Here is a 27,594-nt window from a genome sequence, read left to right as displayed (position 1 = left end):
GTGTTGGAACTGACCAGAGGAAAGAGTCTATCTGTATAGAAGTTTTGCACAGCTTGGGGTTTAGAGTCTGACTGGAGTAAGGAGGCCATCCAGCCAGTCACAGGCAGTGGTAATGATTGGTGATTAGTCATACACAGGGTGGTTGACTAAATCAATATACGCATTAGGGATAATGGGAGCTGGGCTTCTCATTGATGGAGGACAGAATTACAGATGGTAAAGGGAAAAGTAGAAGAGATATGGTGGTATTTATTTGAAATTGGAGGTATAAGTATTAATTAGTAGTTTAGATAGATGAATGGACATAATAAGGAATGGAATATTTAAATTATTTGAAAGTTCTTTTGCATAAAATCAATAAAAACACTAATGGATAATTCATGATTTTTATAGTGGAAAAACCCGGTACACAGTACCTTTGTGATGCAATCAAATTGTACATTATCAAGGACAAGACAAACTGAATTTTCATGTTACCCAATATGTTGCAATGCAAAGAACACAGTATTACTTTGTCCTATGGAGGTAGACCTAATTCTATTGAAGAGGGAACATTACATAGACTGAATTGCAGAGAAAGTCTACAAAATAACTGCCCCGTAATCTCTAAATGTGACAAATTCATAAAAGTCAATGAAAGATTGAAGAACTAAAGAGACCTAACAAAAGTTCGTGCATGGTTCTAAACTGAATATTGTGCCAGTAAAGTTATTATTGCGGCAGCATCAAAATTTGAATGAGATTCAAAGATTAGGTGGTAGTAATGTAATATATTAGTGTTAATTTCCTGAGGTTGGTGGTTATATTGAAGTTAAATAGGAAGATATCCTTGTTTGTAGTTAATACACACTAAAAAATGATGGGGGTGGTAGGGTATTATGTTAACAACTTGCTCTTAAGTTGTTCAGGGAAAAAAGTGTATCCCATATTTGCTTACAACTTTTCTGTATACTTAACGTGTCTTCTAAATACAAATAAATTAATAACTAAATAAGTAGATGTCAGAGATATTATTTTTCAACTAAGTACTAACAATAAGAAGTATCTAAAGGGGACCTAGATAAAGGGAAACTTCAACTGTCAGGCACAATAGAGAATATGTTTGGGCCTAAGTACTTTTCAAGGGCCTAGGAAAATATCTAAGACCTAGAGAACAAACAAAATCATCAACTTGAAATTTAAACCACAAGATGAAAATTAATAAATATTTCAATCAACATATTATGTTAGCCTCATTAACTGCCACAGTTAATATTTATAAAATTTTCATTATGTTTGAAAGCATCTTGCAGGTTCAATTTCTCACAGTGAAAGATTTCTCAAGCTTGTGAAATAATTGCTTAAAATGTCAGTCAACCATAAATAAAACACATTTCTCAGTTCTTAATTATTTTTAAAGGTAAAATAACAAAATATTTTCAAATCTTTAGAACAAAACATATATTTAATGTAGGATGGAGATATATTTTAACAGATTTCATATGGCAATGAGAGGGTTCTACAAAAGTACTTAAAAATGATTTCCCGGTTAGAAGATAGCTCAATACGCATTAATCAGTCAGTGCAACTCTAAATCAAGAAGGAAAATTCTAACACCTATCTTTGAAGAATCTGACAAAGCGTAACAAAATTTGGATTTTTAGAATGAACAACCTGTCTTTTTAAAGGACATCCCTTCCAAGTGATTCAGGTGACCACCCGATAAATACAACACACTTCCTTAGCTTCCTACTTCCCTATCAGCCCTCACAATTTTCAATTCCCTTTAGCCAAAGATCACCAGGAACAGACTTGTGCTTGAACAGGTGGTTTTATTTTTTATTGCTTCAAGGAGGAACACACCATAGGGAACCATAAGGTATCTAAGCAAGACAGGTTAGAAAAATCTGTTTAAGAATTTGGGTTTTGATTAGGTAATTTGGAGAGGTGTCTAAGGAAGCAGGGGTTTGCTCTACATTTGTTCTGTCAAAATGGGGGCAATTCTAAAATTGAATATTTTAATATACCCCATTGACAGGAAGGGGAGATCAGTAAGATAATAAAGTTTAATTGGTAAAAAAGCAGCAATCCTTCATTTTGGCTGAGAGTGGAAGATACTTGCTGTTATGTGAAGTGTTATGTGATGTGCCTAGATATTGTTTTTGAATCAGTTTATAATGATCTCAGAATGACTTCTTGATGTTTTATGAGTTTTTTTACGGTGAGCGGGAGAGAAACATCGTCTAGCTGGGATTGTCAGGCCCACTTGTCATAACTTTGGAGGCTAGCTGTGAGCATTACACAGTTCCCAGATGTCAGTGGCTACTTTTTTTACAATTCTTGGCAGGATCTTTCTGTTTCAAGAGTAAGTAATTTGCAGCAGAAGCTTCTAGCCTCTTCCCTTCTCATTGCCCATCTTAATTATTACTTCTGCTTTTGTTTGCATTTTGGAAATAATTGTAATGCATAGGACAAGAGCATAGGTTCTGTAGGGGTTTGGTTGCCTTGATTGAAGATGAAGATGTCCCTTCTTGATTTGTAAACTTGGGCAAGTTATTTCACAAGCCTATGCAGGTTCTTCATCTATAAAATGGAATTAATAACTTCACAATCAACATTATGTACGTAAAATGTTTACCATATTGTCTGATAGAGTGATCATTCAATAAAACTTTTGTTATAATCATTCTTCATGGAGACTAGTAATTATAGCCACACTAACTTCTTCATTATGTGGCAAATTTGTCAATGTCCCGGTAAAACCCCTGATCTAACCTTACCTTTGTCATTCAAGAAATATTTATTAAGTTCCTATTGTTTGGTTTACTGGGTTTATGGCTTTGAACTCTTAGGGACCTTACGTTCCAATGGAATAGATGGATAATAGGCAAAACAACATGACAAAATTAGACATGACAAAAAGATGTTTGTTCAATAATGAAAATAAAATAGAATGCCTATTGTGACTGTTATAGGATGATTGTTTGGGAAATTCTTTTACAAGGAGGTGAACATTTAAACAGAAGTGGGATAATTTGAAGAAACCAGCTCTATGTCTATCTGGGGAAAGAGCCTATCAGACAGAGGGAACAACTGGTGTACAGGATTTAAGGCAACAAAGAGTTGGCCTGTTCAACAATCTCCCACGATGCTGCCATTTGGTCTTGCATAACAATGGAATTAAAACTAGTCACAAAGAGACTTGAACATTGGAATTGAAATCATAGCAAAAGTAATAATGGGATATTTACCCCATTTTAAGGTTTCATCACTTGTTGTACATGACACTGTTGATTTAGTAACAACTATTCTGAAAAAAAGTAAAATCATTACTACACACTCATTTATAAGATTCCACTCAAAGAATCATCAAATATGAGGGAGACAATATCTTTGAACCAATAAATCCTACCGTTTATTGAGTTCCTTTTACTGTGTGCAAGTCAGTGGGTAATATGCTTCACTACTATTACTTAATCCTCAGAACACAACAGGAAATAAATACACACTCTTACTATCTTTATTTATAGATGAAGAAATTGATTCCAGAAAGTTAAATGACCCAGGGTCATACTAAGTGACAAACACTGAATACTAGGTATTGTATGATCTCAGTCTTTGCCCTGAAACACTGTGTGATCAAAGCAAGGTCACCCTCCCTGAGCCTCAGTGTGCCATCTGTAGAATGAGTCATTTTAAGCAGACATGAAGTCCCTCCAACTTTAATGTCTATTAACATCTAAAGAATAATAATTGTTCGAATTTAACCAACAACTCTGTCTAGAAAAATTCATTAGTATTTGCTTCTGACTGTCATTTTTATAAATCAGTTATTCTCAACACTTAGCAGTTCTCAAACTTGAATGTGCATCAGAATAAGATAAGTTGGAAAGCTTGATTCAGTAGATATGGTGTTAGACCTGAGAATTTCTGTTTCTTCCAAGGTCCCACTTCATGTTTATGTTGCTATTCTGATGACAATAATTTGAGAAGTGCTGTGATAAATACAGGTCAAACAAACTAGGTGAAATATTTGTGTTTCATTTAAAAAAAATGATAAATAGCATACAGATTTGCTATGTGAATGACTGGTTTGGAATTGGGATTGGGAATTTATTTCATTTTTGGTTTTTTGAAACCACTTTATTGAGATAAAACTGACATATAAAAAACTGTACACATTTAATATACACACATATTGATGAGTTTGGGGATAAGTATATACCCATCCTTACCACCACTAATAACAACTTAAAAATTTCCTTTACCTCCTCCTACTCCTTTTATAGTTATTTTTGTTTTGTTTATTTTGATTGTTTGGGTAAGAGTTAACATACCCACATACCCACTTAGCAATTTTAAATATATGATAAAGTATTATTAGCTGTAGGTAGTATGATGTATCGCCAGAACTTATTTATCTTGTATAACTGAAAATTAGTACCCTTAAAACATCACCTCTTGGCCGGGCAGTGGCTCACGCCTGTAATCCCAGCACTTTGGGAAGCCGAGGCAGGCGGATCACCTGAGGTCAGGAGTTTGAGACCAGCCTGGCCAACATGGCAAAACCCTGTCTCTACTAAAAATGCAAAAGTTAGCCGGGCTTGGTGGCAGATGCTTGTAATCCCAGCTACTTGGGAGGCAGAAGCCCTTGAACCGGGGAGGCGGGGGTTGCAGTGAGCCAAGATTGTGCCATTGCACATTGCACTCCAGCCTGGGTGACAGAGCAAGACTCCTTAAAAAAAAACAAAAAACAACAAAAAAAAAACACCTCTCCATTTTTCCTTCTTGGCAGCTCCTGGCAACCACTATCCTACTGCCTGTTTCCATGAATTTAACTACTTTTGATTCCACATATAATTTAGAACATGCAGTATTTTTCTGGCTTATTTCACTTAATGTCCTCCAGGTCTATTTGTGTTGTAAATAGCAGGATTTCCTTCTCTTTTGAGGCTGAATAATATTCTAATATACATACATACCACAATTTCTATATTCATTCATCTCTTGATAGATTCATCTGTTATTTCCATATTCTAGTTTTTATAAATAATGCTACAGTGAGGCACAGACAAGGTGGCTCATGCCCGTAATCCTAGCACTATGGAAGGCCGAGGTGGACAGATCACTTGAGGCCAGGAATTCGAGATCAGCCTGGCCAACAAAATGAAACCCCATCTCTACTAAAACTACAAAAATTAGCTGGGTGTGGTGGCATCCACCTGTGATCCCAGTACTTGGGAGCCTGAGGCAGGAGAATCACTTGAACCTCCGCCGGAGGCAGAGATTGCAGTGAGTCAAGATTATACCACTGGTAGATGTTAGGGGGAGCCAAGATGGCCAAATAGGAACAGCTCCGGTCCACAGCTCCCAGCGTGAGTCACAGAAGACGGGTGATTTCTGCATTTCCATCAGAGGTACCGGGTTCATCTCACTAGGGAGTGCCAGACAGTGGGCGCAGGTCAGTGGGTGCACGCACCGTGTGCGAGCTGAAGAAGGGCGAGGCATTGCCTCACTCGGGAAGCACAAGGGGTCAGGGAGTTCCCTTTCCTAGTTAAAGAAAGGGGTGACAGATGGCACCTGGAAAATCGGGTCACTCCCACCCGAATACTGTGCTTTTCCGACGGGCTTAAAAAACAGGCACCAGGAGATTATATCCCGCACCTGGCTCAGAGGGTCCTACGCCCACGGAGTCTCCCTGATTGCTAGCACAGCAGTCTGAGATCAAACTGCAAGGCGACAGCAAGGCTGGGGGAGGGGCACCCGCCATTGCCCAGGCTTGCTTAGGTAAACAAAGCAGCCAGGAAGCCCCAACTGGGTGGAGCCCACCACAGCTCAAGGAGGCCTGCCTGCCTCTGTAGGCTCCACCTCTGGGGGCAGGGCACAGACAAACAAAAACACAGCAGTAACTTCTGCAGACTTAAATGTCCCTGTCTGACAGCTTTGAAGAGAGCAGTGGTTCTCCCAGCACCCAGCTGGAGATCTGAGAACGGGCAGACTGCCTCCTCAAGTGGGTCCCTGACCCCTGACCCCCGAGCAGCCTAACTGGGAGGCACCCCCCAGTAGGGGCAGACTGACACCTCACACGGCCGGCTACTCCAACAGACCTGCAGCTGAGGGTCCTGTCTGTTAGAAGGAAAACTAACAAACAGAAAGGACATCCACACCAAAAACCCATCTGTACATCACCATCATCAAAGACCAAAAGTAGATAAAACCACAAAGATGGGGAAAAAACAGAGCAGAAAAACTGGAAACTCTAAAAAGCAGAGTGCCTCTCCTCCTCCAAAGGAACGCAGTTCCTCACCAGCAATGGAACAAAGCTGGATGGAGAATGACTTTGACGAGCTGAGAGAAGAAGGCTTCAGACGATCAAATTACTCCGAGCTACGGGAGGATATTCAAACCAAAGGCAAAGAAGTTGAAAACTTTGAAAAAAATTTAGAATAATGTATAACTACAATAACCAATACAGACAAGTGCTTAAAGGAGCTGATGGAGCTGAAAACCAAGGCTCGAGAACTACGTGAAGAATGCAGAAGCCTCAGGAGCCAATGTGATCAACTGGAAGAAAGGGTATCAGCAATGGAAGATGAATCAAATGAAACGAGAAGGGAAGTTTAGAGAAAAAAGAATAAAAAGAAATGAGCAAAGCCTCCAAGAAATATGGGACTATATGAAAAGACCAAATCTACATCTGATTGGTGTACCTGAAAGTGACGGGGAGAATGGAACCAAGTTGCAAAACACTCTGCAGGATATTATCCAGGAGAATTTCCCCAATCTAGCAAGGCAGGCCAACATTCAGATTCAGGAAATACAGAGAACGCCACAAAGATACTCCTCGAGAAGAGCAACTCCAAGACACATAATTGTAAGAATCACCAAAGTTGAAATGAAGGAAAAAATGTTAAGGGCAGCCAGAGAGAAAGGTCGCGTTACCCTCAAAGGGAAGCCCATCAGACTAACAGCGGATCTCTTGGCAGAAACTCTACAAGCCAGAAGAGAGTGGGGGCCAATATTCAACATTCTTAAAGAAAAGAGTTTTCAACCCAGAATTTCATATCCAGACAAACTAAGCTTCATAAGTGAAGGAGAAATAAAATACTTTACAAACAACCAAATGCTGAGAGATTTTGTCACCACCAGGCCTGCCCGAAAAGAGCTCCTGAAGGAAGCACTAAACATGGAAAGGCACAACCGGTACCAGCCGCTGCAAAATCATGCCAAAATGTAAAGACCATCGAGACTAGGAAGAAACTGCATCAACTAACCAGCAAAATAACCAGCTAACATCATAATGACAGGATCAAATTCACATATAACAATATTAACTTTAAATGTAAATGGACTAAATGCTCCAATTAAAAGACACAGACTGGCAAATTGGATAAACAGTCAAGACCCATCAGTGTGCTGTATTCAGGAAACCCATCTCACGTGCAGAGACACACATAGGCTCAAAATAAAAGGATGGCGGAAGATCTACCAAGCAAACGGAAAGCAAAAAAAGGCAGGGGTTGCAATCCTAGTCTCTGATAAAACAGATTTTAAACCAACGAAGATCAAAAGAGACAAAGAAGGCCATTACATAATGGTAAAGGGATCAATTCAACAAGAAGAGCTAACTATCCTAAATATATATGCACCCAATACAGGAGCACCCAGATTCATAAAGCAAGTCCTGAGTGACCTACAAAGAGACTTAGACTCCCACATATCAATAAGGGGAGACTTTACCACCCCACTGTCAACGTTAGACAGATCAACGAGACAGAAAGTCAACAAGGATACCCAGGAATTGAACTCAGCTCTGCACCAAGCGGACCTAATAGACATCTACAGAACTCTCCACCCCAAATCAACAGAATATACATCTTTTTCAGCACCACACCACACCTATTCCAAAATTGACCACATAGTTGGAAGTAAAGCACTCCTCAGCAAATGTAAAAGAACAGAAATTATAACAAACTACCTCTCAGATCACAGTGCAATCAAACTGGAACTCAGGATTAAGAATCTCACTCAAAACCGCTCAACTACATGGAAACTGAACAACCTGCTCCTGAATGACTACTGGGTGCATAAAGAAATGAAGGCAGAAATAAAGATGTTCTTTGAAACCAACGAGAACCAAGACACAACATACCAGAATCTCTGGGACGCATTCAAAGCAGTGTGTAGAGGGAAATTTATAGCACTAAATGCCCACAAGAGAAAGCAGGAAAGATCCAAAATTGACACCCTAACATCACAATTAAAAGAACTAGAAAAGCAAGAGTAAACACATTCAAAAGCTAGCAGAAGGCAAGAAATAACTAAGATCAGAGCAGAACTGAAGGAAATAGAGACACAAAAAATCCTTCAAAAAATTAATGAATCCAGGAGCTGGTTTTTTGAAAGGATCAACAAAATTGATAGACCGCTAGCAAGACTAATAAAGAAAAAAAGAGAGAAGAATCAAATAGATGCAATAAAAAATGACAAAGGGGATATCACCACCGATCCCACAGAAATACAAACTACCATCAGAGAATACTACAAACACCTCTACGCAAATAAACTAGAAAATCTAGAAGAAATGGACAAATTCCTCGACACAGACACTCTCCCAAGACTAAACCAGGAAGAAGTTGAATCTCTGAATAGACCAATAACAGGAGCTGAAATTGTGGCAATAATCAATAGCTTACCAACCAAAAAGAGTCCAGGACCAGATGGATTCACAGCCGAATTCTACCAGAGGTACAAGGAGGAACTGGTACCATTCCTTCTGAAACTATTCCAATCAATAGAAAAAGACGGAATCCTCCCTAACTCATTTTATGAGGCCAGCATCATCCTGATACCAAAGCCGGGCAGAAACACAACAAAAAAAGAGAATTTTAGACCAATATCCTTGATGAACATTGATGCAAAAATCCTCAATAAAATACTGGCAAACAGAATCCAGCAGCACATCAAAAAGCTTATCCACCATGATCAAGTGGGCTTCATCCCTGGGATGCAAGGCTGGTTCAATATATGCAAATCAATAAATGTAATCCAGCATATAAATAGAACCAAAGTCAAAAACCACATGATTATCTCAATAGATGCAGAAAAGGCCTTTGACAAAATTCAACAACCCTTCATGCTAAAAACTCTCAATAAATTAGATATTGATGGGACGTATCTCAAAATAATAAGAGCTATCTATGACAAACCCACAGCCAATATCATACTGAATGGGCAAAAACTGGAAGCATTCCCTTTGAAAACTGGCACAAGACAGGGATGCCCTCTCTCACCACTCCTATTCAACATAGTGTTGGAAGTTCTGGCCAGGGCACTTAGGCAGGAGAAGGAAATAATGGATATTCAATTAGGAAAAGAGGAAGTCAAATTGTCCCTCTTTGCAGACGACATGATTGTATATCTAGAAAACCCCATCGTCTCAGCCCAAAATCTCCTTAAGCTGATAAGCAATTTCAGCAAAGTCTCAGGATACAAAATCAATGTACAAAAATCACAAGCATTCTTATACACCAACAACAGACAAACAGAGAGCCAAATCATGAGTGAACTCCCATTCACAATTGCTTCAAAGAGAATAAAATACCTAGAAATCCAAATTACAAGGGATGTGAAGGACCTCTTCAGGGAGAACTAGAAACCACTTCTCAAGGAAATAAAAGAGGATACAAACAAATGGAAGAACATTCCATGCTCATGGGTAGGAAGAATCAATATCGTGAAAATGGCCATACTACCCAAGGTAATTTATAGATTCAATGCCATCCCCATCAAGCTACCAATGACTTTCTTCACAGAATTGGAAAAAACTACTTTAAAGTTCATATGGAACCAAAAAAGAGCCTGCATCGCCAAGTCAATCCTAAGCCAAAAGAACAAAGTTGGAGGCATCACGCTACCTGACTTCAAACTATACTACAAGGCTACAGTAACCAAAACAGCATGGTACTGGTATCAAAACAGAGATATAGATCAATGGAACAGAATAGAGCCCTCAGAAATAACGCCGCATACCTACAACTATCTGATCTTTGACAAACCTGAGAAAAACAAGCAATGGGGAAAGGATTCTCTATTTAATAAATGGTGCTGGGAAAACTGGCTAGCCATATGTAGAAAGCTGAAACTGGATCCCTTCCTTACACCTTATACAAAAATCAATTCAAGATAGATTAAAGACTTAAACATTAGACCTAAAACCATAAAAACCCTAGAAGAAAACCTAGGCATTACCATTCAGGACATAGGCATAGGCAAGGACTTCATGTCTAAAACACCAAAAGAAATGGCAACAAAAGCCAAAATTGACAAATGGAATCTAGTGAAACTAAAGAGCTTCTGCACAGCAAAAGAAACTACCATCAGAGTGAACAGGCAGCCTACAAAATGGGAGAAAATTTTCGCAACCTACTCATCTGACAAAGGGCTAAGATCCAGAATCTACAATGAACTCAAACAAATTTACAAGAAAAAAACAAAGAACCCCATCAAAAAGTGGGCAAAGGACATGAACAGACTCTTCTCAAAAAGAAGACATTTATGCTGTCAAAAAACACTTGAAAAAATGCTCACCATCACTGGCCATCAGAGAAATGCAAATCAAAACCACAATTAGATACCATCTCACACCATTTAGAACGGTAATCATTAAAAAGTCAGGAAACAACAGGTGCTGGAGAGGATGTGGAGAAATAGGAACACTTTTACACTGTTGGTGGGACTGTAAACTAGTTCAACCATTGTGGAAGTCAGTGTGGCGATTCCTCAGGGATCTAGAACTAGAAATACCATTTGACCCAGCCATCCCATTACTGGGTATACGCCCAAAGGACTATAAATCATGCTGCTATAAAGACACATGCACACATATGTTTATTGCGGCACTATTCACAATAGCAAAGACTTGGAACCAACCCAAATGTCCAACAATGATGGACTGGATTAAGAAAATGTGGCACATATACACCATGGAATACTATGCAGCCATAAAAAATGATGAGCTCATGTCCTTTGTAGGGACATGGATGAAATTGGAAATCATCATTCTCAGTAAACTATCGCAAGGACAAAAAACCAAACACCGCATGTTCTCACTCATAGGTGGGAATCGAACAATGAGAACTCATGGACACAGGAAGGGGAACATCACACTCTGGGGACTGTTGTAGGGTGGGGGGAGGGGGGAGGGATAGCATTGGCAGATATACCTAATGCTAGATGACGAGTTAGTGGGTGCAGCGCCCCAGCATGGCACATGTATACATATGTAACTAACCTGCACATTGTGCACATGTACCCTAAAACTTAAAGTATAATAATAATAAAAAAAAAGATCATACCACTGCATTCCAGCCTGGGCAACACTGTGAAACTCCAGCTCAATTATAAGAATAAGAATGAGAATAAGAATAAGGAATAAAAATATACTGCTACAATGAACATAGGAATGCAGATATATCTTCGGGATCCTAATGTCAATTCCTTTGGTTATATATCCAGAAATGGGATTACTGGATTATATTGTAGATCTACTAATTTTGTGTGGAAGCTTCAAACTGTTTTTTGTAATTAGTGCACCAAGTTACATTCCCACCAACAGTAACAAGGGTTTCCTTTTCTCCCACATCCTTGCCAACATTTTATATATATATATATAGTTTCATAACAATAGCCATTATTTTATATATAAAATATATATATATTTTATATATATATATATATAAAGAATTTTTTGTATTTTTACTGGAGACGGGGTTTCACTGTGTTAGCCAGGATGGTCTCGCTCTCTTGACCTCGTGATCCACCAGCCTCGGCCTCCCAAAATGCTGGGATTACAGGCGCGAGCCACCGCATCCGGCCCTGTTTCCTTTTTTGAGTCACATCCAAAAAAACATTGCCAATGTCAAGGAACATTTTTCCTGTGGTTACTTCTATGAGTTTTGTGGTTTCAGTTCTAATGTTTAAGTATTTAAATCATTTTGATTTGATTTTTGTATATGGTATTAGATAAGGGTTCAATTTTTTTCTTTTTCTTTTTTTTTTGCCTGTGGCCATCCAGTTTTCATATTACCATTTATTTAACAGATTTTTCTTTCCCCATTGTATGTTCTTAGTACCCTTGTAAAAACCTTATATGCATAGGTCATATTTATTTATTTCTGGGCTCTCTATTCTAATGTATTGGTCTATCTGTTTTTTTTCTTTAATGTTTGTACCATACACTTTTGATTACTATAGCTTTGTAACATAATTTGAAATCAGGAAAGATGATAATATCATTGGAATACTGATAGCAATTGCACTGAATCTGGAGACTGTTTTGTGTCATATAGAAATTTTAACAATAAAAATTCTTCTAATCTATGAACATGAAATATCTTTTTGTTAATTTGTGCCTACTTCAATTTCTTTATTGATGTTTTGTAGTTTTCAGTGTACATGACTTTCACCTCCCTGGTTAAATTTATGCCTAAGTATTTTAAATTTTTTGATGCTATTGTAAATGAGATTGTTTTCCTGATTTTTTTTCAGTTTGTTGTTTGTGTATAAAACTGCAACTAATTTTTGTGTGTTGATTTTATATCTTGCAACTTTCCTCAATTTGTTTACTAGTTCTAATATTTTTTGGAAGAATCTTTATGTTTTCTACATATAATATTATGTCATAAACAGAGATAATTTTCTTTCTTTCTTTCTAATCTGAATGCTTTTTATTTCTTTCTCTTGCCTAAGTGCTAGACTTTTTGTTATAGGTCCTAATGGCTAGATAAGATTTCCAGTACTATGCTTAATAGGAATTACGGGAGTGGGAACCTAAATTTATTCCTAATCTTAGAGAAAATGCTTTCAGCTTTTGACCATTGAATATGATGTTAGCTGTGGGCTTGCCATATATAAATATATATGTATATATACATATACATACACACACACACACACACACACACACACACACACACAGAGACAAGTTCTTGCTATGTTGCCCAGGCTTGTTTTGAATTCCTGGCCTCAAGAAATCCTCCTGTCTCAGCCTCCCAAAGGTCTACAATTATAGGCATAAGCCACCACACTCAGCCACATTTTTTTCTCTACCTAAGAGTTTTAATCATGAATGGACATTTAATTTTGTCTAGTGTTTTTTCTGCTTCTTTTAGATGACCATGATTTCTATACTTAATTCTGTTAATGTGGTGTGTATTTATTGATTTGCATATGTTGAACCATCCTTATCCCACAAGTAACTCATACTTGATTATGGTATGATTCTTTTCATTCACTATTGAATTTGGTATGGTAGTATTTTGTTGATGATTTTTACATCAATGGCTACTGGCAATTTTGGCATGTATTTCTTTTCTTGTGGTGTCCTTATTTGGCTTTCCTGTAACAATAATATTGGTCTAATAAGGTAAGTTTGAAATATCCTCTCTTCTTTAATGTTTTGGAAGAGTTTGAGAAGGTTGGCATTAGCCTTCTGTAAATGTTTGGTAAAATTCCCTAGTTAAGTCATCTTTTTCTGGGCTTTGCTGGGGTGTTTTGATTACTAACTTAATCTTCTTCTTTATGATAGGTTGGTTCAGATTTTCTATTTCTTCATTGTTCAGTCTTGCTAGGTGTGTGTTCTAGGTGTTTATCCATTTCTTCTAGGTAATCCAACTTATTGGCGTACAATTATTCATAGTATCCTCTTATGATTCTTTTTATTTCTATAGTATCAGTTGTAATGCCTCCTCTTTCATTTTTAATTATATTTATCTAATTCTTCTGTCTTTTTTCTTAGCCTAGTTAGAGGTTTGTCAATTTTGTTTAATTTTTAAAGAACCTAATTCTTAATTTTGTTGATTTTTTTTTATTGTTTCTCTATCTCTATTTTATTTGTATCTGTTCTAGTATTTATCATTTTCTTCAATATGCACACTTTGGGCTGAATTTGTTCTTTTTCTAGTTCCTTGAAGTACAATGGTAGATTATTTATTAGAGATACTTATTTTTTTAATGTAGGCATTTATTGCTATAAAATTCCATCAAATAACTGCATTTGCCACATTCCATAGCTTTGGTATACTTTGTTTTCATTTTTGTTTGTCTCAAGATAGTTTTTGATTCCTCCTTTGATTTCTTCTTTGACACATTGATTGGTCAGAACTGTCTTGTTTAATTTCCACGTAATTGTGAGTTTTTTTAAGATTACCCATGATCTTGATTTCTAGTTTCATACTATCATAGTCAGAAAAAAAAACTTGATAAAATTTCAATCTTATTAAATTTGTTAAAAGTTCTTTTGTGTCCTAATATATGATCTATACTGGAAAATATTCCATGTGGCCCTAAGAAAAGGATGATTTTTTTTTGAAGTTTAATGGAGTGTTCTTTATGTCTGTTAGGTTCATTTGGTCTAAAGTATAGTTCAAATTTGATGTTTTCTTATTGATTTTCTGTCTGGATGATCTATCCATTTTTAAAAGTGGGGACTGAAGTTCCCAACTATTACCATATAACTTTAAATTTTTCCTTTCAAATATGTTAATTTTTGCTTTATATATTTAAATACACCAATGTTTGGTGTGCATATATTACTATTGTTACAACCTTTTGAAGAGTTAACTCCGTAGTCATTATATAATGGCCTTGTCTCTTTTAGTATTTTTGACGTGTAGTTTATTTTGCTTGACATAAATATAGCTACTTTGTTTTCTTTTGGTTTTCATTTGCATGGAGTATCTTTTTCCATTCTTTACACTTTTAGCTTCTGTGTCTCATAGGGTGAAGTGAGTTTCTTCTAAGCAGCATATAGTTGGGTTTCAATATTTAATCCATTCACCATTCAGTTACCTTTTCTTTTTTCTTTTTTTTTTCTAGATGGAGTCTCATTCTGTCACCAGGCTGGAGTGCAATGACATGATCTCAGCTTGGCTCACTGCAACCTTCAACTCCTGGGTTCAAATGATTCTCCTGCCTCAGCCTCCAGAGTAGCTGGGACTGCAGAGACATGCCACCACACCCAGCTAATTTTTGTATTTTTTAGTAGAGACAGGGTTTCACCATGTTGGCCAGGATGGTCTCTATCTCTTGACCTTATGATCTGCCTGCCTTGGGCTCCCAAAGTGTTGAGATTACAGGCATGAGCCACAGTGCCCAGCCTACGTTTACTTTTGATTGGATAATTTAATATATTTACATTTAAAGTAATTATTGATAGGTAAGAAATAGAGCCTATATATTGCCATTTTGTTCATTGCCATTTTTTTCATTGCTTTCTGTTTTGTGTTTCTTTTGTTCTTTTCTTTCTTACTGACTTATTTTATGATTTGATGATTTTTTTTGTAGTGGTATGCTTTGATTTATTTCTTTATATTTTGTGTATCTACTTCAAGTTTTCTCTATGATTATCTTGAAGCTTATATAAATGTCACTTTTTTATTTATACAAGTGTATTTTAGTCTGATGACAACAAAATTTTGATCACATACAACAGCTCCCTGATTGTCTGATTGTCTGTAACTTTACTTCCTCCCTCATGTATTATGTTATTGATGTCACAATTTACATATTTTTATATTCATATCCATTAACACATTGTTGTTACCATAGTTGTTTTAAACACTTTTGTCTTTCAATCTTATATTAGAGTTAAGCTTAAAATACACACCATCATTAAAACACTATAACATTATTAATTTTACTATATAGTTACCTTTACCAGTGAGCTTTTAACCTTAATATGTTTTCATGGTGCTGATTTGAGTCTTTTCATTTCAGCTTGAAGAACTCAGCATTTTTTACATATGCTAGATCTAGTGCTGATGAACTCCCTCTTCTTCTTTTGTCTGAAAAAGTCCATATCTTTCTCCTTTATTTCTAAGGGACAACTTCACAATGTATAACATTCTTGGTTGGCTTTTTTTTTTCCTTTAGCACTTTGGATATATTATCCTACTCTGCTATCCTGCTAGGTTTCTGTTGAAATCTGCTGATAATTTTATGTAGGTTCCTTTATATTTGATAAGTAACTTTTCTCTTGCTATTTTCAACATTCTCTTTGTTGTTGATCTCTGATAATTTTATTACAATGTGTCTCAATGAAGTCCTCTTTATCTTTAACCTATTTGGAGTTCCTTAAGCATCATGAGTGTTCATGAAGGGATGCTCATTTCCTTCTTCAGATTTGGAAGACTTTCTGTCTTATTTCTTTAAATAAGCTTTCTGTCCCATCTTTCTCTGCTTCTTCTGGGACTCCTTCTGTGTATATTGGTTTAAATCATTGTTTCCCATGAGTCATATAGGCTTTCTTCATTCTTTTTCATTCTTTTTCTTTTTTTTCCCCTCTGACTATATAATTTCAAATGATCTGTCTTTGAATTTATTGACTCTTTTTTTCGTTTGATTGATTCTGCTCTTGTGTCTCTCTATTGAACTTTTTACTTCAAACACTAAATTCTTCAATACATAATTCCTGGGTTTTAAAATAATGATTTATATCCTTTATTGACTTTGCCATTTTGTTCATGCATTGTCCTCTTGATATTGTGAATTGCTATCTCTGTTCTTTTGGAGCTCACTGAACTTCTTTATAAAGATTGTTTTGAATTGTCAGGCAATTCATAGATGTCTGTTTGTCTGGGGTAAGTCACTAGAGCTTGATTTTGTTTCTTTGGTGTTATTATAACTCCTTGACTCTTCATGTTCCTCTAAGTCTTGCATTGCTGTTTTTGCACTTGAGGAAGCAGTTCCTTTCTCTAGTCTTTACTGACTAGCTTTGAAGAGAAAGACCTTCACCAGTCAACCTGCTTAGAGATGTTAGCGGCCTCCAAGGCCTTTACTATGAATGTTCCTGCTCCGCTTGTCTTGTTACATTTGAGTGGGAAAATCTGAGGATTATGTGTCTTCTCTTGATCCTGCAAAGCCAGGATGGTTCTTAGACCCTCTAATTTACTTTTCTAGGACAGTGCCTTGAAACATTCACCATAGTTTGCCCTCTCCCAAAACCAACAGGGTAAAGCTAGCTGCTAAGATCTGTACCTGCTGTTGAGATCCATGTACTGCCTACAAAAGCTCATGTGGGGCATTGATAGAAACACATGGGGTGCCATCCATGCAGGGGTGGGTGAGCAAGTACATAGAGTGCTGGAGGCATGTGGTGGCTGGTTGAGAGGGTTCCTCAGGCGAGTCATATTGCAGGGGTTGTGGGTGGGCCACTTGGGGGAATCCAGTAGCAGGTTAGCAGGATTTGCAGCTGGCTCTCGAGAACTGCCTAATGGTTGCTATATGCTCCCTTGCCATTCCCCTGCTTTTTGCTGTCCCCAGATGATTTAGTTGTGCTGACCCCTCAGTGCTCTGGTGGGATGAAACAGAAGCAGGCCTCCTGGGCAGTGTCCCACAAGACTGGGGAAGCCTAATGCTTACTTTTCTCCCACTTTCCCCCATGTGAGAAATTGCAGGCTGAGGGGGCCTCTCTTGGCATTGAGCTGTGCTACTTTGGAGAAGGGGTAATGCACATAATGTGAAACTGCTCTATTATCGTCTTTAGTGTGTCTACTCATAGTTTTTTTTTTTTTTTTTTTTTTTTGGTCTCACTGGGATACTACACTCTGGCTAGACTCTGCGGCTCCCACGAATGTACTCTTGTCTATGGTGTTTGCCAAATGTGTGTGTCTGTTGGTGGATGGGAGATGAAACTTCCTATTCTACCATCTTGTTAACATTATTTTCTGGAAACTGGTTTTTGTAACACCTAGAATGCCCCTTCTCCTGGTGTTATTTTAAAATTTAAAATAATTTTATTACACCTTAAATGTTTGAGCAATGTTTTTTTTCAGCACAGAATATGTATCCATATTTATCCTTCACCCAGCATTCAGAGTGATCTTTTAAAAAATACATGTAGGTTTTATGTAGCTGTTGTATTTTAAAATGTTTATTGGCTTCTGATTGTCTTTTGAATAGGGATACAAATTTCTTAACGTGCCTTATATAGCTCAGTATATTTTGAGATGATCACCCTTGCTCACCAAGTTTCAGCTGCAAAGGAATTCCTTCAATTTGCAGAGTCCTTTGTCTCCTTGCAGAGACATCTTCACGAAGTCAGTCCTTTGGTTGGCCCACAAAGCTCCCTTCCTTTACCCCAATTCATTTTTGCCTAGCAAGTTCTTATTGATTCCCCACTTAAGTGTTTTAATATTTCTCCCTTAGAGAATGATTTCTTTTTTCTGACAACTGCTCCTTGCTATCAGTAGGTTATTTAAAAAAAAAAAAAAAAAAAGGAAGATAAAAAAAGAAAGAAAAAAACACATGCTTCCCCAAAGGATATAAAGCATCTGTAATTAACTATCTCATTGAATTGTTTGTTTAACAGCTGATCCCTCCTCTAGTAAGTTCCTCAAGTTCCTCAAGGATAATCAACATGTCTCCATCACTCAGTGTTGAAACCCCAGTGCCTACCACAATTCCTGGCACACAGTTGGCACAAAAATTTATATTTGTTGCAAGAATGAATGGATGAATGAGCACATGAACAAAGGTACAAACTACACATTATATGAACAAATAAAAATTACAGGAAAATTACTTTTGGGCTTAATAGAAGGTATAGGCTTAATATTATAAATATTTTTGCTATGCTAATATTTGTGGATTTATATTTTAATACATTAGTTCGATTGAATTTTGGAATAACTTCTAGAGTTGTTGAACAATTGAGATAAGACCAGTGTCCACATATACTTGTTCTATAAATTGGAATGTTCTTTATTCTTCTCCCTGGGGTAGGGTGACATAACAAAGGCATGTTCTCTAGTTCTGGCAAGGCTGCTGCATCTATAGAGACTCCCTGATTAAAATTCTGTCTCTTTACTAAACAGAAAAAGATGACTCAGAACACTTGGGGATCTGAAAGTGATCCCCAACATGAATTTCAAATTTCTACTGTTAGAATGGAGAAAAGCAAGTGAGATTGTAAACAGTTCCTTCTTCTATGGACCTCCCCTATGTCTTTTTGTGAACCAGTAGATGAGGACAATGAATAATGAAAATGTTTACTTGCATAAACATGTACATATGTGTTTCTTGTTGTTAGAGACAAAATACATCTTAGAGAATATAGAGAGGTCTGTGCCTTAGGCAATGTTGCCTGGACATAACTAACCTAATTTTCTAGTAAATCTTGGCATCTGTAACATTTATGATATAATCTACAATATTCTTTTCAGATCAGTTGGATGCCACTAAACATTGCTGATTTAGACTTGGTAAATAAAATGAACACAATGTGAAAGTGAAAGGTCTCTGGTTACTACTGATGATTAAAAGAGTCTAAGACATTCTTGTTAAAAGGTGAAAATCAAATATCAGGAGGTGGTGTTGGCATATCTTATTACTCAAAAGGGCAAAATCTGCTTCTTTTCTCAAACTTGGCTGAGGCAGTTACCCTGATCTCATTAGAGTTAACAAAATGCCAAATACTCGAATCTGTTTGTTATTTGAGTTCTTCTATTCTTCTAGATTTCAATATAAAATATAACCTGAGTCCAAAGCCCTATTTTCCACCTTAACGCACTCTACTCTATTCTAGCCCTTAGCTTGATCTCAGAGCAAAAATAACTTGCTGAAAGCGGTCATTCTTGATCACTCTATATCGAAGAAGTTCCTCCTTCACCAGTATTTTCTATTTTTCTATTTCAATAACTTATATGTAGGGTATGTATCACAATTTCTTTATCATTTATCTTTTTATTTCTTTTAAAAAATATTTACTGATAGTTCTTAAGTGTCAAAAGGATAGAGACCATGTTCACCGTTTTTTCTTCCTTTTTATTTCTGCAATTCCTAGAAGAGTACTATGCATAGAGTAAATGCTCAAGAAACATCCAATGAATGATCTGATTGAATTGTTTATTTCTTCAATAATTTGAGTGTATGTTATCTAACTGAATGAATATATATTAATTATTACTCATGTTAAGCAGACAGACAACTCAGGCTAAAAGAAAATGCATGACTTGTCCATATTTGTTCAGCTAGTGAAGAACAGAGGTAGAATTTGAACTTAGGACTTCTTTTTTCCACATCACTATTCTAAAAGCATTTTTCTTACTGTTCCCAGTATCCTGGGAAAAAGAAAGGATAGGAAACTAATATTTCTGAACCTTCTGCTAGTATTCACCCATATTATCTCACTTGCTATATATTTTTTTGTTGTTTTTTGAGACAGAATCTCGCTCTGTTACCCAGGCTGGAGTGCTGTGGCATGACCTCGGCTCACTGCAACCTCCACCTCCCGGGTTCAAGCGATTCTCCTGACTCAGCCTCCTGAGTAGCTGGGACTACAGGTGTGCACCACCACATCGGGCTAATTTTTGTATTTTTAGTACAGATGGAGTTTCATCATGTTGGTCAGGCTGGTCTGAAACGCCTGACCTTGTGATCCGACTGCCTCACCCTCCCAATCACTTGCTATTTTTAACAGTCCTGTGAGGAAGGTATCGCTTATTGCTACTGTCTTTTTCTACATACATGTCCTTTCATCTTTGCTGAGCAACACATTAGATTTTGGAGTTTTAAAGCACTCATACATATTCTGTTTCTCATTTGATAAGCTCTGGGTTTGACACTCATTTTCTCTATTTTTCAAAAGTTAAACCAGTGGTTATAATATATAGTTAGACTTAAAATATTTTTATGTGAGTAAAAGGGGCTATTAGATGGTAAATCTCCAAGGTTAAATGGTGAATTTGGCACTTGAACGTCAGCTTCCAAAGCCCATCTATTTTTTTTTTTAGCCATACTGTAGAACAATGTACTTTCTCCTTCTCATTAAAATTGATCTCAAAATAACCCACCAATTTCACCACATAGTTTGCTCCTATAATTTTCTTGTAGAATCTTATGTAGCCAAACATTTTTTCTTGCAATAATTCTTAACCAGACAGAACCTCTGTACACCATCTAGGAAGAGATAAACCCACATGAACACATTTTGCCTTAGATATTTAAATACTTATAAAATCTATTTTCTCTAAGATGACATAAAACACTCTTTGGCTGATTAAAATGTACAAATGAGTATTAATATTCCACCATTTTTAATATTTATTTATTGAATATTTATAAATTTCCAGATAGTTTACTAAGTGTTGGAGATAGAATGATAAATGATATCAACATGGACCCACCCTTTAAATACAGTTAATATTTTAGAGGAAAGACAGATGTAATTAAATTCTTATGAGCACTGCAAAGAGATATAGAGGTTACCAAAATTTATATGGCAAGGAAAAGTGACCCTTCTTGGGGAATCAGGACAACTTTATAAGCTATTCATTGCATACATCTGGGGGTGGGGGAGAAAATGGAAATTGGAAGAAGAGAAGGGAGTTGTCAAGGTGACATGATGATTCTGGCTTGCAAAACTGAATACAGATGGCTGTGCCATTTACTTAACTGGGTAACACTGGAAGAATGCCAGGTTAGTATAATAAAACAGAGATGATCACAAGAGGAGACATGTACATGTTGAGTTTGGGATGTAGATATCTCCAGAAGTCCTGGAGATGTATACTCTAGAGCTTAAAGAAGTGGCCTGGGATATGTAAATATAGAGGTATTCAATATTAGGTGATGAATGATGAAGAACTCACCTAAGGATAGAACACTAAGTAACTACATTAGAAGTCTTAAGACTAATCTTTGAGGAACTCTAGTATCTAAAATCCAGATGGCGGCAAAGGATCCAGGAAAAGAAATTGAAGTAAATAGACAGAGAGGTGGGAGGATGAACATGAAAGGATGGCATTATGAAGCCAGAGGAATAAGTACCGAGAGGTCAAGAAAATGAAAAATAAAATATGATGAAGTGTTCCTTAGTGATCTTATCTAGGGACATTGTGGCTTATTGACAGAAGATAAAAGACAAGTTGCAATAGGTTGTTGAGTGAGTGGCAAGTAAAGGAAAGAAGAAGATGCTGAGACTCCAGAGTTCCAGAATTCAAATGGAGCAGCTGGCTTTAGATAGGAGGAAATACATTTTCTTTTTTACTGAAGGAAAAGTTGAGGAGAGATTTGATACATTTTCAGTAATTTGTAAACATGGCAGCAAAAAGTAAGGGATATTTCTGTTTGACGGTTTCTATTTTCTCTGTATAAGAATATGTGGTATTCTAAGAGTGATGGGGCATTATCAGTTAGCTATTGCTGAGTAACAAACAACCAACCTCAAATCTTAAGGGCTCAAATTGGCAGCCACTTATTACTTCTCCTGCATTTGTGGATGGCAAGGCAGTTCAGTGTATCTGGACTAGGTTCCATTGATTTGGGGCTGGGCTTGCTGCCTGTAGTGAACTGCCAGGTAAATTATGAGCTGGTTGACCTAGAATGACTTCAGCTGAGACCATGCACTTCCCCTGCAAGTTTCCTATAGTCCTACAGCAAGTTCGATAAAGCTTGTTCTAATACTAGTGGCAGTATTCCAGAAAAGAAAACAGTTATGGACTGAATGTTTGTGTCACCCCTAAATTCATATATTAAAGCCCCCTAACCATTATTGTGACTGTATTTAGAGATAAAACTTTTAAGGAAGTAACTAAGATTAAATGAGATCATAAGAGTGGGGCTTTGATCAGACAGAACTAACATCTTTAGAAAAAGAGATACCAGAGAGCTATCTGTTTCTTTCATTCTCTCTGTTATGTGAAGACACCATGAGACGGGGGCTATCAGCAAACTGGAAGAGGTTCTCCATCAGAACCTGACCATGATATGCTCTGATCTTAAACTTCCACCCTCCAGAACTGTGAGAAAATAAATTTCTGGCATTTAAGCCACCCTGTCTACATTATTTTGTTATGGAGCCAGAACAGGTGAACGTAGAAACAAACAAAAAATACATGTCCTTTATTAAGCTTCTGCTCGCATCAAGTATGCTATTACCTCATTGGCAAAAGCAGGTAGCACATCCACACTCAGATTCCAAGTGGGAAAGAACCCCAAAGTTATAAGGAGGGCATTCACTAAAGCTAGTTATGCAACAAATACAACAGTGAGGGGAAAGTGGTTATGACTATTTGGGAAGAATGAACAATGTTTGTTTGCTGTGCATTATATAAAATTGATTGACAAGATAAACATATTAGTCATTTTAGTCTGTGATGAAGGCCTGGTTTCAATTAGTAATCACGAAGTTGGAGTCATACTAATCAACTTTGTCTTATGACTTTTTTCCCCAAGAATGCTAGGGTCCCAGATGTGTTAGTCAGCTTGGGCTACCATGACAAAGTAGCATAGACTAGGTGGCTTAAAAAACCAGAAACTTATTTTTTCTCAGACTTCTGGAGGCTGAAGTCTGAGAGCAGGGCTTTCTTCCTGGCTTACAGAGAGCTGATTCTCACTATGTACTTATGTAGCCTTTCCTTGGTATATATAAACCATGGTCTTCTATATAATAAAGAGACTCCTCTCTCTTCCTCTTCTTATAAAGCCACCAATCATGTAGAATTAGGACCCCATCCTTATCAAATCATTTAACCTGAATTACTCCCTACAGGTTCTATCTTTATGTACAGTCACAGAAGATGCTAGCTTTCAAAATACAAATTTTGTAGAGATCATTCGGTTTATAGCACTAGGCTACAGAAGTGAGAAGATGGCATTGTTTTTTCTTTATAAAGGTTTTGCCAGATGATAATGAAAATACTGAGGATCAGTGGAATCTGTTATTGGTTAGAGATGATTTAAAGTACAATCTGAAAATGGAGGGTAAATGAAGAGGAAGAAGGTGATGGAGAGGGAGATGGAGAGTAAGAAAACAGTTGCCGCTAGATTGGAAATGCAATTGCATAAAATAGCAGTGGTGAAACAATCAAGCTGAAAATATGTCAGTTAAGCAACTAGAATTAATTATTTGGGATATAGAGTAGTTTTAGGTATGGCAAGATTCAGAGTGTATTCATGGACATGGATCATGGAGGAGGTTAAGAAAATCTCATTGCAGAGGAGGATTAAACAGAACTGAGAGGGCAAGTGTGTTGTAAATGTTGCCCATGTGTGTTGATGTCTTCGAATCCAATGGCAGGGACTTGGGGGAAGGAAGCCCATGCAAAACAGTGGAATTTTCCATAAATGAAAAGATTGACTCAGAAAGATGTGAATGACACCAACTAGGACATTTCCCTCCCTTTAATGTTTCTGGATAATCACCCGTTAAATGCACACATTGGGCTTTAAAATTTTATTTATGGGAATAATCACCTTACAATTTGCAACGTGAAGCTCTTCCAGTAACAGGAGTAATTGTTTTGTTTTCTGAAGCACTCAAAGAAATGAGATAGGTCAGTTTTTCTACATTTAGATAATCAGCCAAAGGAAAGGCCAAGACTGAGGTTATGTGACATGCTATTCTATTTGTTTTTCTAGCTTTTTAGCTGACAGATGGCTCTTCGATTTCTTCTCCCCTCCAAGCTTCTGCTTTGCTAAGTCAATCTTCCATTCTCACGTCTCTGAGATCTGGAGGGGCTCAGATGCCTGAGTTATTTTTCTGTGTGTTTATATAGCACATCTCATTGTAGTCTTTTTGGAGAAGGTTAACAATCTTCAAGAAAGATGCCATCAGTCTTCTTCCCAGATGAAAAATGCTAAATACAGGAACAGCCAAGAATGATGGTAAAATTCCTTGAACAGACGTTATCCTACACCCACTCTACCTTTCTTTACATGTTTTTCACTTGGAAATAACAGAACTTACTTTTAAGATGCATGGTTTCTGATAGGCCTTTCAAAATATTTTACTTCCTTTTATTTTATTCTCTGTAGTTGCACATAGAAGACATACGATCTGGGGTTTTAAGTACAACATACAAGTTTCCTTCTTCATTTGGTAAGCCTTTCTGATATCCCCTAGGAGAAATTGGCTTACTTCCTCCCAATCAATACAATAATAATTAATAGTACCGCTATAAAAACAACACATTCATATGCTTATCTTCTCAATTTTTTTTTTTTTTTTTTTTTTTGGAAACAGTCTCACTCTGTCACTTAGGCTGAAGAGCAGTGGCGCTATCTCGGCTCACTGCAACCTCGGCCTCCCAGATTCAAGTGATTCTTCTGCCTCAGCCTCCTGAGTACCTGAGATTTCAGGCACCTGTCACCATGCCCAGCTAATTTTTGTATTTTTAGTAGAGATGCTGTTTCACCATATTGACCAGGCAGGTCTCAATCTCCTGACTTCATGATCCACCCACCTCAGCCTCCCAAAGTGCTGGGATTACAGGAGTGAGCCACCGTGCCCAGCCAATTTTTTTTTTTTTTTTTTTTTTTTGAGGTGGAGTCTCACTCTATCACCCAGACTAGAATGCAATGGTGTGATCTCGGCTCACTGCAACCTCTGCCTCTGGGGTTCAAGCAGTTCTCCTGCCTCAGCCTCCCAAGTACCTGGTCCTACAGTCATGCACCACCACATCTGGCTAATTTTTGTATTTTTAGTAGAGACGGTCTCACTATGTTGGCCAGGCTGGTCTTGAACTCCTGACCTCAGGTGACCTGCCTGCTTCAGCCTCCCGAAGTGCTGGAATTACAGGCATGAGCCACCATGCCTGGCCATCTTCTTAATTTTGAAATGACCCACACTTAGCACAAGGCTTGACAATTAATAATAGCCAGCATGAATGTTATTTGCCAAGAACTAGCTAAATACTTTACTATTGTTCATTTATTTAACTCTTCTAAAGAAACACATGATAGTAGAAACTGTTCCGCTGAATAAAGTTAGGGGAAATAATTCGTGGCAGAGGGACTGTTTGTAAAGAAAGCCTCAAGTCAAAAGAGTTTGGCATCCTTAAAGATATTAGAAGTCCATTATGTCTTGGACTGCAGACAGTTAATTAAAGACTGAATGATGGAGAACAACCTCAACTGGCAGTCAGGAGTCAGATTGTAGAAGATCATATGTCACTTTAGGATATGGAATTTTATATTAAGCAGAATGGAAAGTCATTCAGAGTTTCAGTAAATAATTACCAACTAAGTGTTGAGTGAAGAGAATATTAGTAATATTCATAATATTATATGAAGTATATCATAAGAGATTTCAGTATCTGCAGGCTACCATTGGTTTTTAAATACATGTCTCTACCCAGCTGTCTTAACATAAAACACATATTATTCTGTGGCCCTTATGTACTAAATATGATATGATAAAGACTGGGGAAATTTGTAAAGGAAAGCAACCAAGGCTGCCTTGAAGACAGGTCTCTCTCCTGCTTTCTCTGATTTCCTGCTGAGATCCAACAGAAAAGCTCAACCCATAGGGCAGTGAGAGGGGAAAGCAGCTCTGATGTGATCCTTACAGATCAACCTCCTGGGGCAGAGTAGGATGGAGAAGAATGGGTCAGGACAGAAGAACAGTGAGAGCTTGAGGTGAATGTTAAATTTGTGCTCTAGGCACCTAACTTTACCCTTGCCCTAGCTCTGGATTGAGAGTGAATCTGATTTTTATTTACTTGTAGCCAGAAATATCCTCACTAGTGGAAGGTATTTAGAACACCTGGATTTGAATAGTTTACAGTTGTTTGTCTTTAGCTAACTTGCTTTATCTTCTCTAAACCATACTGCCCTCATCTATAAAATGTGTTTGCCTTAAAGGTTCATATGAAACAGTTAGATAAAACGCTTAACACACTAGCATTGTAATGCCAAGAAAATATAGTTGCCCCTCTGTGTTCTTGGAGGATTTGTTGTTCCAGGGCCCCTGCAGATACCAAAATGTATAGATGTCCAAGTTCCTTATATAAAATGGCATGCTATTTGCATATAACCTATAAACACCCTCCCATATACTTTAAGTCATCTCTAATTGCTTATAATACCCAATACAATGTAAATGCTATGTAAAAAGTTGTTACATTATATTGTTTTTATTTGTACTATTTTTCATTATTGTATTGTTACTCTTCATTGTTTTTTTTTTTCTTAAATATTTTGGATTGGCAGTTGGGTGGATGCAGAACCCTCCGATGTGGAAACTGCAGGTGCAGGGGACCAGTTATAGTAGAGCATAATTATTATGCTGATGATGGATTGGAATTAGATTAAGTTTCTACTCAGAGTTGCTTGTCTTTGTCTTCGTTGAAGCTTTATGTCTTTCCAAGAAGTGCAGGTCATTGGATTTTAAGCCACACAACAGGTAAACAGAGGTACTTTGAGACTGGAGAGCATGGGTGTTCATAAATAATATCTTGGAATATAACATGCCTAGTTTAGTTCAAGATGCATTGAGGTGGTATTCTAGTTACTCTGGGTGAGTCAAAGAATATGAACCTATTCTCTGCCGACAAGGAGCCTGCTGACAAATTTTAAACGTTAAGAAAAATATGTATTAATGGGAAGTAAAGCTATGTTTCAGAATTTATTTAAATTTTTCTTTGAAGTTTTTTTTCACAGTGCCTAAAGGAGCAGGGTTAAAGCATAAAATGACTCATCTCAACCTGTACCAAAATTGGAGTCAAGATTTGTAACATTTTTTCAAATGAATACAATTTCGGGGCTATATTAATACATAATGTAAAATGCAATCTATAAAATACTTTTTGAAGAGCGATTAAATTCTATACTGTA

At 37.1% G+C, this 27,594-nt stretch overlaps 1 long non-coding RNA gene across 2 annotated transcripts in view; it reads right to left on the bottom strand.

Annotated features, from left to right (window-relative positions):
* LOC129059606 (uncharacterized) overlaps window positions 1–27,594 on the bottom strand; it is a 104,229-nt gene that overhangs the window by 49,603 nt on the left and 27,032 nt on the right. The gene's annotated exons all lie outside the window — the stretch shown is intronic.

Source organism: Pongo abelii, chromosome 4 (genome assembly GCF_028885655.2).
Source record: "Pongo abelii isolate AG06213 chromosome 4, NHGRI_mPonAbe1-v2.0_pri, whole genome shotgun sequence".
NCBI classification, from domain to species: domain Eukaryota; kingdom Metazoa; phylum Chordata; class Mammalia; order Primates; family Hominidae; genus Pongo; species Pongo abelii.
The sequence above is the reverse complement of the archived record's forward strand: the minus strand, read 5'-3'. Positions and strand labels throughout refer to the sequence as shown.